This window comes from Alnus glutinosa, chromosome 2 (genome assembly GCF_958979055.1).
Source record: "Alnus glutinosa chromosome 2, dhAlnGlut1.1, whole genome shotgun sequence".
NCBI classification, from domain to species: Eukaryota; Viridiplantae; Streptophyta; class Magnoliopsida; order Fagales; family Betulaceae; genus Alnus; species Alnus glutinosa.
This window is the reverse complement of record NC_084887.1, coordinates 9,713,772-9,725,607: the sequence shown is the minus strand read 5'-3', so window position 1 is coordinate 9,725,607 and position 11,836 is coordinate 9,713,772.

Genomic DNA, 11,836 nt, shown 5'->3' with positions numbered 1-11,836 from the left:
TGTTATATATATATATATATATATATATATTTATTTAAATTTAATTTTATTACTTTTTTAATTAAAAAATGACACATGGCAATGGTATTATAGGCATATTTCGACAAAAAACGATCTTTTTGAAACTTTTTGGTAGTTTGGAGAGCCAGAGTCCAATGGCTAGTAGTTTGGGAGGCTACTTCCAAAACAATTGGTAGTTTGGGGGGGCTAAAATGTAATTTTCCCTTGTTATGTGTTGAGTTTTTGCCGCTCTCTCATACTTTCAGACAGGTTTTGTGAAAGGGTTTCTTATAAGATTTACCTATCCAAATACTTTTCCGAGCAAAGCATGTGTGCCCCATGAGAGAAACAATTACACTGGATTCCAGTCTCACTCCTAAATGTCTTCTAATCTCACACTATTTTTCTCTACAACTCCTTATTGTTGTCTCTCCCCTCCTTGCAACTCTTCAAATTATATGAAAATATATAATCATTGTTGGTTAAAGTGTATATTTTAGTTAAACATAATTTTTAGGTTATATTTTTTTAGTTTTATATTATTATTTTTGTGTTGAGAATAAAAGCTTATATTTATGTGTTAATATGATTGAATGAAAATATAAGAAATATTTGTTAATTTCTGTACGAGTCAAATGCCGAAAAATATTTTCAGCTGAAAATATTTTCTTAGATAAAATATTTTACGTCGAAATAAACAGGTCTAAGACTAATTATTCAATTTTTAAGCCATACAAATGCAAATTAATTTTTCTTTTTGGTAAGTTAATTAATTCTTTTTCGAACATGAAAAATAAGAATAATTTGGAAAGGACAATGTTGGTACAGTTTCCGATATAGTGACGTATAGTCTTGTGATTCGCCAAAAAGGCTTTGTCTTCCTAGCCTTCTTTGGGATCTACAAAAATAACAAACGAATAGTCGAGGGTGTTGACTACGCCCACTCTGATGACTAAGTCAGTACAAACTTTATGACTTTAATGGAGAACTAGAAATCTCAGAGCTTAGAGAATATATGTATATACCTAGTGTAGCAGTCTTATTTATAGGCTCACAGTTAAAGACTTATTGTAGTTCTTGAAGCATAGTTGGACTAGGAGTCTGAGTCCTGGATCATGTAGGTTTCAACCTTATCTTGATGGAGTTTGAATTGAGTAGAAGTTGGATAGGACTCTGCCTCTTTAGATGAGCTCCATGTTGATAGGTATCTTATCCCATTAATGTAGGGATACGGGTTGATGTGGTCTTTTGTTTACAAAAATATATCAATAATAATTAACCACTCGCAATAGAACGAATCCTTGTAAGATAAGGCTATAAAGAGGGTGTCGAACCTCAAAGACTACAGGGGTATTGCTATCAAGTTTTTCGAGATTAAATATAACTTAATTTAAAAGATGTTTGATTTAGTTTTTATTTTCTAAAAATAAATACATAAAAGTAAAAGACATAAATGTAAAGAGAGTTGTGATGAGAGAAAGAATAGGAGATTAATTTCACCACTCATCGCATAACAATGGTCAATAATAAATTAACAAGGAAAATTTATACTATGCATGATATAGGGCTCGTATCACTCGAGTAGTGAAGAAATTACCTCTAAAGAATAAGTATAATCCATCTTTGGTTGGCACGAACCGTCCCCCTAACCACTAAGATGCGATACGATCCGTCTTCCTTAGGTATGGATTAGCTACGTCTTTAATAGAATACACACAATTAATGGAATAATATAACTCATCTTCGGTTGGTACGAATTGTCTACCAAAATTACACTAAACTAGGGTGTAGTACAATCCGTCTTCCCTAGGCATGGCCTATCTAACCCTATTGATCATATGTCAATTAAAACCATTGTATAACAATCATTCACATAATCACAGAAATATGAAGGATTGAGTTCAATCAATATAAAAGACTTTCTAAGACAAGATAAGAAAGTCATAATGACTGAATATAAATATTAAGATCAATTCTAAAAGTTATACAATCATCATGCATATAGAAAATCTCAAATTAAAATACAATTAAACCATTGTTACTTGAAAAGGGCTACATCAACACCCTAGTATGAATTTAGCCGCTTATTGTGGTGTTGGGACGGCTTCCTACCATATTCTTCTCCTCTTCAACTTGTCAAGCCTCCAAGAAGAATTTTTTGTGTAAAGCTAAACACAAGCACACATTCTCTTAAAGCTTAAGGGTCTATTTCTAGGGAGAAAACAAGCCCTAGAAGCCCTTGGAATTCCAAGAAAAAATCAGTAGTCTCTTAGTCCAAGTAAGAGATTGAATCTTCAATCCAAGTAGGAAAATGATTCTAAATTCGTACATATTTGTAGTCTTTTATTGTAGGGCGATTTTGACATATTAAACATCCGAATTTGTAACGCCCCGCCTTTTACGAAAAGGTGTAAGTAAAAATTTCAAATTTTCACATGATATTACGACATCATCAGAGTTAAGATTTGGCAACGGAATATAAATATATCTATCAGACTTGGAATTAAATAACACATCAGAGCTTCTAACTGAAATACTTCGAAATTGTTGTGGGATAAAACAATTTTTTTTAGAAAGTATAAAATAAAAAATTCGTTTGTGATATTTTACATTAATTTGGTACCATGATAATTGTTGATACAGTTTCCGGTATGGTGACGTGTCGCCTAAAGATTCGCTGCTGATTTCTACCGAATACCTCAACCCTGCAAAAAGAACAAACAACTCGTCGGGGGTGCCGACCACGCCAACTCCGATGCCTAAGTCAGTCTAAATCAGTTTTCTACAGAGTATTCTGAATCTTAATCTCAAGAGCTTAGAGAATTCGTGTTTTTATACCTGGTGTGACGGTCTTTATTTATAGGCCGGACCTTCTTGACACCTAGTTGGATTAGGAGTTTGAGTCCTAGCCTGGTTGAACTTTAACCATATCTTCAGGGAATTCGAGTAGGAGTGTGAAGTCCGTAGTTGATTGCGTTTGTACTTCTTTAAACTTGATTCCGTGTCAATAACCATTTTATCCCATAAATTATGGATCTGTAGTTTATCCCTGATCTTCTGGGATTCTATCCTTATCGCACTCTAAGACGAGTGTGGCGCATGGCACCTTTTAGAAGACTGTAGCACATTTCAGCCAACCTCCGAGGTGATGATCTCTGAGATGTGTTCGCTCCGACCTGGAGATCTCGGGATATATCCGCACCATAACGGGGTTGTGTAAGTCCGAGATGTTTATACTCCGAGATGTTGACACATCCAATAGATATCACCCTTAGGAGATATCACACCGACTCGATATCATACCGAGGCGTTATTACTCCGAGACACAAATATCCGAGATATGTTCGCTCCGTTTTGGCTGGGAGATCCCGAAATATTTTATATACCGTAACCTGGAATGTTAAGACCGAGACATCGTCATATCTCCGAGATGTCTTTAGACCTAGACGACCTTTTCTTTGCTGTGCGGAACTGTGCGAAACAAATGTCCGAGACATAACTCCGAGATGTCATTGGATCTACATGTCTCTAGGGTTGATTTTATCCCTAACAGTTACCCCCCTAATTCTCTGATTTCAGAAATAAACGGAAATAAGAGAATTACTTTCCGGCTGCCAGTCTGTACCTGATACTGTGCAGGGCGCGTCTTTTCAACAGTTCAAATATTTAAATCTTACCGCTTCTTTTTCCAATGACGACGTCAGCTCTGTACCGCCGCCCTTTTGTCATCATGAAACTGTATGGTCGAGGTAGTGCATTTAATTCTGGAATACGGAAGGCGCGCCTTTTCAACTTCAGAAATTTTGAAATGATGGCGCCCTTTGGCATTTCAGACACGTGGGGAGGGGATACTTAAAGTTTCAAATACTGTTCATTCTTTGACAATTCTTTTTCTCGATCATCCACTGTCGTCTTCTTCCTCAACTCTTTTCTTTCCCTGTATCCTCTGTTTCTTCTTTTCTTCTTTCTTCCATGGCCCCTAAAAAAGCTGGTTCGGTTGTTCCTGCTACGTCTCGGGCTCGGACGAAAAGGTCCGACAGCTTCGTGGATCTCTCCCCCTTGGAGAGTAGGGTGGAAACTGCCCTTTTTGCGAAGCATGAGGGTGTCCTTCGTCTGAACTATGAAATTCCTCCAACAGTGAAGATGTTCTATCAGGCGCCTGGAGCTCGGACCATCAACGGCGGCGATATTACCTTGTATGAGAGGATGTTTCTCGCTGGGTTACGGTTACCATTTCCGGAGATTGCTCGGGATTTTGCCCTTTTTTTGATGGTTGCACCCAGTCAGATTATGCCCAATGCCTGGAGGTATCTGTTCGCTTCTTATATCCTTTGGAGACTCGTGTTGAAAAAGGAGATGAGTATCCTGCAATTTTTCAACATCTACAGGCCGAGGCAAACATCAGAGGGGATGATTGAACTCTGTGTTCGTCACCCGCCTGTCTTCATCAAGCTCAAGAGTGGGCTCACGAACAACAAATTCTGGGAGATGCAATTTTTCAGAGTTTCCGGGGTGTGGGAATGCCCCGAAGGCACTCTTCTTCCTGAAGACCGTATGATGCCTCGGACTTGGCAATTGCTACGACCTGACCGAAGCGACCCCCCTTCACTCAGTGTATCTGAAATGGAGGATGTCAAGAAGATAAGTGGGTGGTCCGCTGCCAGGGTTAAGGCTGACAAGTTTGAAGAGGTTGATTTTGATAACCTTGTCACCGAGGAGAATTTAAGGCAATTTCTCGGATACGACATCCCGAGAGACAAGCAGCTGATCACCAAGAGAGGGGCTATTAAGAAGAGGAATGACGCCCCTCCATCTCCGAGGCCTGTTACTAAGAAGAGGCCTTTCAAAAGTTCTGAAGAAGTTCTCAAGGATGTCCCTGTGCAAAAGAAACAGAAAATTCCTTTGGCTGCCTTGGGTGCAAGGAGAACTCCTCCTTCGGCTCCGTCGTCTGGAGCGAACGTTGAAGAGGGATCTGCAAGCTTTCGGGGTTTCATTCCCGAGGTTTCTCTTACACCCAGGTTAGTCCTGCTCCGTCCTTTGTTCTAAGGGATGAGTCTGGCTCCGAGGCCTCGTTCCAGGGTGAACAATGTGCAGAAACTTCTTTTGCTGAACCTCCTCTCGGGACTTCGACAACGAATGCCCCGGAACCTGAGTCGACAACGGACGCCCCGGAACCCGAGAGGTCTGGAGAAGGAGATGGGAATGTACCTGAGGCTGAAAATGTCGAAGAGCCTAGCCCCTCTCGGGAAGTGGTTGATCAGGAGGTGCCGTGCTCTGCTTCTGAAGCTCAAGATGCAGGTCAACCCGAAGTGACTCCCCCTCTCGGAGTGCCTGAGGAGTCTCGGATCGACTCCGAGAATGTCCTTCCTGAAGCTGGTGTGCTTCCCGAGACTTCTACTAGGAGCGAGTCTAGATTAAGATCTGACGGGTCCGAAGCGGCTCCAAGTGTAGGGACTATACCTAATGTGGGTCCTAGCTCTTCCTCTAGGGTCTCGGCCGGTTTCGAAGTTTTAGGCAGGGGTCTTCTGGGTCATCCAATGGAGGCTATAAAGAACCTAATCCCCGATGGGTATCTGGGAAATGCAGGGGCGTCTTCTCCCGAGAAGATTGCTCAAGGCATTCTTATCTCCCATTATCAAGTAAGTTTCTGGAGCTAGGCCTTTTCATTCTGTTTTCATCTTGATTCTAACTTTGCTTACTTTTCTCTTCATAGCTCCTTGTGAAGATGACCGCCCTCTGGCAGAAGTACGAGAATCGTCCTGCGCCCCCGCCTACTCCTGCCCCCAAAGTGCAAGCTCGTATCTCGGGTTTAGAGAACGAAGTCGCGACGCTGAAGTCTCTTCTTCAGTCCAAGGACGAGGAACTCGCCTCTCGGGACTCGATCATATCCGAGATGCGTTCTGCCAATGCTCGTTTGAGGAACGAAGTACTGGAGGCCAATGATCGGTACACACGTTCTGTTGCAAGTCTTTCTTCCGAGCTGGATCGCGTAGATCAATTGTCTATCCGTTTGTCGGCCGTGCAGAACGAGTGCTCCGAGGCGTGCAAAAATGCTTTGAGTGCCGAAGCCGAAAAGGACAAGCTCAAAGATGAAGTTGAAAGACTTGCAGCCGAGAGAGATAAAGCTGTTAAGGCGCAGGATCATTCGGAGAGTCTCTTAATTCGGTTCAGGGCTAGATATGACGCAGATCGGGCAAAGCTCAAGCGTTATTTGAAGCAGTTGAGCTATGCACCACATCTTCGGGATCAGAGTTGGGCTCGGGGTTGCCATTGGGGTTTCGAAAATTTTCGAACCTTGGTGACAAATCCCCAATATAAATTTGACCCCAAGACGGTTGGACCGATGCTTGTGGGTTTTCCTGAAGAAGCCATCCAGGAGATGGAGGAGTTTGGTAAGGACTTCATGCCTGATGTTCCGAATTGGGGTCTTGACGCGCCAGATCTCCGAGAAGATCCTCTTGACGATCCTGCGAGCTAGAAGCTGTGCCTTGTTCTGAACTTTTCCTTTTTTTTTTTTTTTTTAACCTGTACAAAACTTCGAATATGAAATCTTTTGAATGAAACTTTTACCTTTTAATTCTGTCTTTTCTGATCATGGCATTCGAAGAAGCCTTTTACTTAGGCATTTTTCTTTTCTGTAGTCTTTTCGTATCCTCTGAGGAATAGACTATCTTTCTCTGTTCTCGGTGTTGGACTAACCGAGAGACTTTTCCTGCTCTCGGTGTTGGACAAACCGAGAGACTTTTCCTGCTCTCGGTGTTGACTGACCGAGAGACTTTTCCTGCTCTCGGTGTTGAATGACCGAGGGACTTTTCCTGCTCTCGGTGTTGGACAAACCGAGAGACTTTTCCTGCTCTCGGTGTTGAATGACCGAGAGACTTTTCCTGCTCTCGGCGTTGAATGACCGAGAGACTTTTCCTGCTCTCGGTGTTGAATGACCGAGAGACTTTTCCTGCTCTCGGTGTTGAATGACCGAGAGACTTTTCCTGCTCTCGGCGTTGAATGACCGAGAGACTTTTCCTGCTCTCGGTGTTGAATGACCGAGAGACTTTTCCTGTTCTCGGTGTTGACTGACCGAGAGACTTTTCCTGCTCTCGGTGTTGAATAACCGAGAGACTTTTCCTGCTATCGGTGTTGGACAAACCGAGAGACTTTTCCTGCTCTCGGTGTTGGACAAACCGAGAGACTTTTCCTGCTCTCGGTGTTGACTGACCGAGAGACTTTTCCTGCTCTCGGTGTTGAACGACCGAGAGACTTTTCCTAAGTACAAATCAGATTGATTCTTGGATTTCTGCGATTGTCAATAAATACTGGAAGTAGACATTCTTTATTGAATATGAAATTGTTTGTAAAAAGCTGAAAAAGAAAACAATAAATTACATAAAATATTTTTTCAGGTGCTCGGCATTCCATGATCTCGGAAGTATCTTCCCTGTTTCGGTCATCAAGCGATAAGCTCCCTTCTGATGGCATCCTATTACCTTGTAGGGACCTTCCCATACGGGTCCCATTTTGCCTTCCATTGGATCTTTCGTCATTAAGCTCACCTTCCTGAGTACCCAATCACCGAGCTGGAACTTTCTGGGCACCACCTGCTTGTTAAAATACCGAGCCGTTCGATTCTGATACGCCGCCCATGTGACATGAGCGTCGTCTCTTTTCTCCTGCAACAGATCCAGGTGTACTTTAGCACTCTCGTCGTTGAGTCCTGGATTGTAGTGAGCCACACGAAAGCTTGGAGATCCCACTTCCACAGGTATTACCGCCTCGGTTCCATACGTAAGTGAGAATGGTGTCTCGCCCGTTGGAGTCCTTCTGGTGGTTCGGTACGACCACAGCACCTCTGGAACGTATTCAACCCATGCTCCTTTCTTCTTATCAAGCTTTTTCTTCAGAATCTTTACCAGGGTCTTGTTCGTCGCCTCTACCTGACCGTTCGCCTTTGGGTATTGTACCGAAGCATAATGGTTTCGGATACGGAGCTCTGAACACCACCTCCGAAATGGTTCACAGTCAAACTGCTTCCCATTATCTGTGACGAAAGCATGAGGAATCCCAAACCGGCACACCACCGACTTCCAGAGGAAAGTTATGGCGTTCGCTGTAGTTATAGCTGCTAATGCTTTTGCTTCCGCCCATTTAGTAAAGTAGTCTACAGCTACAATCAAGAACTTCCGTCCACCATTTCCTACAGGCATTGGACCAACTATATCCACTCCCCATTTCGCAAATGGCCACGGAGAAGTGAGGGGGGTGAGCTTCTCGGGACTAGCTTTCATGATTCTTGCGAATCTCTGGCATTTGTCACAGGTCTTGACAAGAAGAGCTGAATCTTTCTTGATCGTAGGCCAATAGTAACCCGCTCGGATGGTTTTTTGTGCCAGCATCCTTCCTCCTGAGTGGTCTCCGCACACACCTTCATGAATTTCCCTGAGAACATAATTCGACTCGACCTTGGAGAGGCATTTGAGAAGGGGTTCGGAATATTCTCTTTTGTACAGTATCTCCCCGAGAAGGCAAAACCGTGCTGCTTGTATCTTCACCCTCCGAGCCGCAACCTTATCTTCGGGCAGCAACCCATGTCTGAGGAACTGGATAATGTCCCTTGCCCACTCTGGCTCCTCTGGTGCTGAGTCTACTTCCATAACCTTGGTCCTCGGGGCTATCGAAGGTTCGGTCAGAACAATAATTTGCCTTCTTGATGCTTCAATCTCTTCCTCTGTTCCCGACGCGATCTTTGAGAATTCATCGGCTCGGATGTTTTCCTCCCGAGGTATTTTTGTGATGACGAACCTTTCGAAATAGGATTGGAATCGCCGTACCTCTTCCAAATACCTAGCCATTCTATCTTCTTGTGCTTCGAATTGCCCTTGGACTTGGCCTACAAACACCTGAGAGTCACTCCGAATTTCGACATTTGTTGCCCCCATCTCTCGGGATAATGCTAAACCTGCTATCACCGCTTCGTACTCAGCTTCATTGTTCGTCGTAACGAAGTCCAGTTTTACAGCAAAACCGAACTCTTGCCCTTCGGGATTCCTGAGGAGAACTCCTACTCCGCTTCTGCTCTGTGTAGAAGAGCCATCTACAAACACAACCCAGGTTGACTCCTTAGGAAGTTCTTCTGCTTCAGGAATGTTGCAGAATTCTGCCAGGAAATCTGCTAGAACCTGTCCTTTGATAGCCGTCCGAGGATGAAACTCGATATCAAATTGTCCGAGTTCCACCGCCCAGTTGACTAATCTTCCCGAGAGGTCAGGTTTTTGAAACACCTTCTTCATCGGATACTCTGTTAAAACTCTGATAGCGTGAGCCTGAAAGTATGGCCTCAATCTTCTAGCTGAAATGATCAAAGCGAACGCCAACTTCTCGATCCGAGGATACCTCCCCTCCGCGCCATGCAGTGCTTTACTTGTAAAGTAAACCGGTCTCTGAACCCCTGAATCTTCTCGGACTAGCACCGAGCTTACTGCTGAGGGAGAGACTGCCAGATAGAGATAAAGAATCTCCCCTTCGGTTGGGTGGCTCAACAGTGGTGGGTTGGCTAGATATTCCTTCAACTTTTTGAAAGCTTCCTCACACTCCTCACTCCATATAAATGTTTTTCGTAAAATTTTAAAGAAGGGAAGGCACTTATCTGTCGACCGTGATATGAAACGGTTCAAGGCCGCAATCCTTCCTGTCAGTCGTTGGAGTTGTTTTGTTGTTCTCGGGGCCTCCATCTCGAGGACAGCTCTGACCTTCTCTGGATTAGCTTCAATGCCCCTTTGTGACACCATAAACCCCAGAAACTTGCCTGAAGAAACTCTGAAGGCACACTTCACGGGGTTGAGCTTCATGTTGTATTTTCTTAGAGTCTGAAAAGTTTCTCGGAGGTCTTCTATGTGTCTGTTTGCCCGAACACTTTTAACCAGCAGGTCATCTACGTATGCCTCAACGTTTCGGCCAATTTGACTTTGAAACATCCGGTTCACAAGTCGTTGATATGTGGCTCCAGCATTCTTCAGCCCGAAGGGCATCATCTTATAGCAGTAAAGTCCTCGGTCTGTGATGAAAGCAGTTTTCTCTTGGTCTGTTTCTTCCATGCAGATCTGATTGTACCCCGAGAAGGCATCCATGAAGCTTAAGAGCTCATGTCCGGCCGTCGAATCCACCAATAAATCTATCCGAGGCAGGGGAAAGCTATCCTTCGGACATGCTTTATTCAGGTCGGTGAAATCTACGTACATCCTCCACTTCCCGTTAGACTTCTTCACCAGCACTACATTGGCCAGCCACTCAGGATAATCCACCTCTCGGATGAATCCAGCTTTCAGCAACTTCTCTACTTCTTCAGCAACAGCCATGTTTCGTTCGGCAGCAAAAGCTCTTCTTCTTTGCTTCACAGGGCGATAATTTGGATCCACATTCAGCTTATGGACAATAACCGAGGGATCAATCCCCGGCATATCTTCATGGCTCCAGGCAAATACATCTTTATTGCGCCTCAAGAACGCCACCAGATCTTCCTTCATGGGTTGAGGGAGTTGTGAGCCTATATGAACTTTCTTTCCCGAGTCGCCTATCTCGAACTCCTCCAAGGCTTCCACAGGCTCCCCCAACGGTGATTACTATTTTCCATCCTCCTTAGTTTTTTCTCCCCGACCGTGCTGCCTCGGGGTATCTTTCAAGGATAGATTGTAGCATCTCCTAGCTTCCTTCTGGTCTCCTTTTACCTCTCCAACTCCTTCTTCTGTTGGAAACTTCATGCTGAGATGTGGTGTTGAAGTCACCGCTTTGAAGTCGTTGAGAGCCGTACGTCCTATAATGGCATTGTAGGCCGAGACCTTATCAACTATTAGGAATTTCACCATAATGACTTTCTGCCTTGGATAAGTCCCGGCTGTCACAGGTAAATCGATAGAACCGAGAGGCAACACCTTCTCTCCAGCAAAACCCTGTAGCTGGCACGAAACTGGAACCATCTTTTCTGATGGAACACCCATGTGATCGAAAGCTGATTTAAAAAGAATATCAGCCGAGCTCCCAGTGTCAATGAGGATCCGCCGGGTCTGATAATTTGCTATGGTCAAGGTGACCACAAGGGCGTCTGTGTGCGGAAGCGAGACTCCAGCATAATCATCATCAGAAAACCCTATAACCAGAGGGTTATATTTCCGAGACTTTGGGGGCTTCTGGACCGAGTAAACTTCGAAATCATCTAGCTGCCTGGCATACGCTTTCCGAGCCGAGTTGGACTCACCTCCTCCTCCGAATCCTCCCGAGATGGTGTGAATGATAGGGAGATTGCCTTGCTGCGCCCCCAGAGGCCTACTTCTACTTCTCTCTCTTCTTTCATCCCTCCGAGGCCGAGGTGCTGGCTCTCGGCTTCTTTCTCTTCTTTCATCTTGTCTCGGTTGATAGTTTCTTCTATTATCCCGATCCTCTTCCCTCCTAGGCCTCGGATAGTGATCTCGCTCCTGTTGATTCCTCTCATTGACGAGGAATCGGACTAGCTTCCCATTCTCAATGAATTTCTCGATCAACTGCCTCAACGAAACACACTGCTCGGTCAGATGACCGCGTGAATTGTGGAAGGCACAGTACTTGTGAGCCAAGTGCGGAGGGGGATTTCCTTGAATGGGTCTCGGTCTCTGGTAATTCGGATCTTTCTTGAGTTCCATGAGCACCTCGGTGATGGAGGTGTTCAACGGTGTCCACTTGTAATCTCCGAAATTTTTCTTCGCCTTCTTATACTCTGCGGGACCAGCATCCAGTATGGGCTCAGGATTCTTCTTTTTCTTAGACTTCTCGGTGGACAGCTGTTGTTGTTGCTGGGAATTATTGAGGAGGGCTC